The sequence below is a fragment of the Oncorhynchus mykiss genome, chromosome 27 (assembly GCF_013265735.2).
Source record: "Oncorhynchus mykiss isolate Arlee chromosome 27, USDA_OmykA_1.1, whole genome shotgun sequence".
NCBI lineage: Eukaryota > Metazoa > Chordata > Actinopteri > Salmoniformes > Salmonidae > Oncorhynchus > Oncorhynchus mykiss.
Genome location: NC_048591.1, coordinates 3,044,545 through 3,048,052, shown reverse-complemented (window position 1 = coordinate 3,048,052; position 3,508 = coordinate 3,044,545). Strand labels below are relative to the sequence as shown.

The 3,508-nt window shown below is 40.8% G+C and overlaps 1 long non-coding RNA gene across 1 annotated transcript; it reads right to left on the bottom strand.

Annotated features, from left to right (window-relative positions):
* Nucleotides 1-1,722: 1,722 nt before the first annotated feature.
* LOC118944768 lies at nucleotides 1,723-3,508 on the bottom strand. Its single transcript, XR_005040066.1, has 3 exons — nucleotides 3,368-3,508; nucleotides 2,940-3,061; nucleotides 1,723-2,818 (listed from the first exon to the last, which is right to left on the bottom strand). It is a non-coding gene; the product is annotated as an uncharacterized LOC118944768 (long non-coding RNA).

Sequence of the window (3,508 nt, the reverse complement as noted above, 5' to 3'; positions counted from 1 at the left end):
TCATTTGCACACACTGTATATAGACTTTTTCTACTGTATTATTGACTGTATGTTCATTTATTCCATGTGTAACTCTGTATGTGTCGAACTGCTTTGCTTTATCTTGGCCAGGTCGCAGTTGTAAATGAGAACTTGTTCTCAACTAGCCTACCTAGGACACCTGGGTGACTTCATGATAAATGTCATGTAGCCCACTCATTTTGGAAGTTATCATTCTGAAACTTTGCACAAGTACTGTTGCCCTCTTATGTTTTTCACTGAAATTGTCCCCATCATCCTATCTGAATGTTTTTATCTTGTTCATTTTAAAGATGATGATAGAAAAAGAAAAAACGTATGTTTTTTCCATTGTTTTATCTAAACCAAATCTATTCTGTTATTCTCCTACATTCAATTCACATTTACACAAACTTCAGAGTGTTTTCTTTCAAATGGTACCAAGAATATGCATGTCCTTGGTTCTGTGCCTGAGCTACAGGCTGTTAGACTTGGGTATGTCTTCAGGCAGAAATTGCACAAAGTAGGGGGGGAGCTGCAAGAGGTTTTAAGAGCCTATCGGCATTCCATAAGGATCAACCCTACTCCTCGGCCAAAGCATCCAGTGGGCGCTCCGAGAGTGAAACGTTCTGAATTTAAGAATGGACAATCAGACAAACACTCTGAATTTGCAAGCGCACTCTGGCACACCTGATTGGATTTACGAACACACCCGAAATCGTAAGATTTCTAGCTAGTCATTTGTTATGCTAGCAAGAGGTTGTTTAGCGACAGTATCAACTTCTAGTAGTCAGGTGAAGCACTAGTTGGCCTTAATATAGTTGGTTCAGAGTTCCTTTTGATATTTCAACCTGCGTGTCCTGATCGCATCTGGTGTGGGTGGGCAGAATCAACAGACCGCTCGCTGTTGATTTTTCCCACGCACACCAGATGCGATCAGGACACACAGGTTGAAATATCAAAAGTAACTCTGAACCAACTATATTAATTTGGGACAGGTTGAAAAGCATTAAACATTTATGGCAATTTAGCTAAATATCTTGCTGTTGCTAGCTAATTCATCTTGGGATATTAACATTGGGTTGTTATTTTACGTGAAATGCACAAATGGTCCTCTGCTCTGAAAATTAACCCACTTATAAAAGGGTAAACCGAGTTTGTTTCTAGTAATCTCTCCTCCTTCAGGCTTCTTCTTCTTTGGACTCTATATGGCGGTTGACAACCAACTTTAAGGTGCATTACCGCCACAAACTGGGCTGGAGTGTGGACCTCAGTTAATCTTTCAATCACCCACTTGGTTATATGCTCCTAAAAACCAATGAGGAGATGAGAGAGGCAGGATTTGCAGTGCGTCAAGCGTCACAAATAGCACCAAGTTCTATTTAATGTATCTATTAATGTAAAAGGCGCGCATACCCAGAAGCAAGTGGCATTTACATATGGTTTGAGTTTGAATAAAACCAGTTAATTTAGTAAATCTAGCCTCCTGTCATTTTTTTATTCAAGACATAGTCCTAATGCTTGCGCCTTATGTAAAAAATAGTATTAGTTAGCTTGTCCACTATAACAGGTTCAAGCGTAACCTGATAAACTTGCTTTGAAGATAAAACTACTTTCAACATGCACTAACCCCGTGTCCCTGTTGCTAGAGGAGTGACTTAAACTAGCTTTGACTGCCATCTATTGGAAAGGAATGGTAGCTACCCTGGGCATCTAGAGTCAAAGGAGACTTTAATAATATATGCCATTTAGCAGATGCCTTTACCCAAAGCGACCTGGCTACATGGTAGTGGAAACAGATCATAGAAACAGGATTACAAAAATACTGTCAATGTTATTAAGGTGTTTTTACAAGTTCCAACGAAACAAAAGGATTCACATGAAAGGCTTGTGATTGGAAGTCTTTGCATCATGCACAAGATCAGTAGAAAAACAACAGTAGCATACCTTGAAGGGGCAATCAGCAGTTTCTACATCAATTTTTGCACTTATATATGAATGATATGCAACCATTGATTCTTGAAGAATATAACTTAGAAATGCCTCATGAGCTTAGTTCAAATGTCGGACCCGATCAAAACCCCAAATATAAGCTTGTTCTAATCCGTTTGTTAACAAAGAAAATGTCAGCAAACACATTACAGCCTCAAAACATGGTTAAAACTATCATTTTGATATAATGGATTCTATAGCTCTATGAATTTGAAAGTGGTTACATTTCTCCAGCCCCATCCCTCAGCTTTTTACCAAAAGAGGAGAAGGGAGGACACTTTTATTGTTTCTACTGCTGATTGCCACTTTAAAAAGTTACAACACCCCAGGAGCAAATGTCAATTGGCTTCTCATATCTGAGCATTCATAGGTGGAGACAGCAGGTATGAGAGAGAGTCAAAACAGCAGGTCTGGGACAATGTAGCACGCTCGTTGAAACGGGTAAAAATATCAGTGGAAAAACAGTCCACTCTGATTTCCTTTATGGATGTGTGTGTGTGTATTTTTCAATTCGCTGTTGAATGGCCTGCTCCTTCTCCATTTTCGGAACATACCCAAAGTGACCGCCACTCAATCTCTTTGGGCATTCAGGAGAGTCCATTGGGATGGTTCTAGAGCCAGATATAGGTTGCACAAACCATAGTTCTGATTTTACTATGAAATATGACAGTACCTCTGGCTTCCCGATGGCCACCAGCTGTTTCCTCACACCTTTGGCAATGTGTCACTGGTAATACTCATGCCAGACATCAGCATGTGAGTCCCTCGAGTGCACCCTCACACTTGGATGCCTATCAGTGGCCAGGGTTTCATTACTGCATCCATGGGCCTGTTAGTAATAATGTTTTTATAATTATCCTAAAGTTACCTACAACCTCTTCCTATATCCACCAAATACACACTTACAACCCTTAGGCTAGCTACAAAATATCGGTTAGGCTATAGCTTACCTCACTGTGTTGCAGGCATCTCTCCAATCCTTCCCTCTCCCAGCAGTAGCTGTTCTTCACTTCGGTCACATGGACAGCAAACATTAGCTATGTCAACTTCAGTCTATCTAAATGAGGTGGAACTAACAAAACACCCCCCCCCCCCAAAAAAAGTATTTCAACAAAATGTATTCCAGTGCTTCACTATCTGAGGTGGAAGCTAGCTACAGTAACTACCTAATAATAACAGGACTACACGGAGAAACTGTGTTGCAATTGTAGTTGCAGTTGAGTTGCATGCTAACGTTAGTTGCTGGGGGGGTGTTTCACAAAAAACTAGAGATGCAATTAACTGGTTACTTTCACCTAGAGTTGCAACAAATTTGTCCAGTGTCTAACGCTTGCCTAGTCCAACAACACAGTCGTGACTCATGACGGGTTAACGTTACCTCAAGCGCCATTGACTCTCGTTGTCTCCTCGGTTCAGTCTGACTTTTGACTCTGAAGTCAGCGATGTTGATGATGGTCGGTCGGTAACCCCTACACACCATAACCTGTCACGTCCTGACCATAGAGAGCCTTTATTTTCT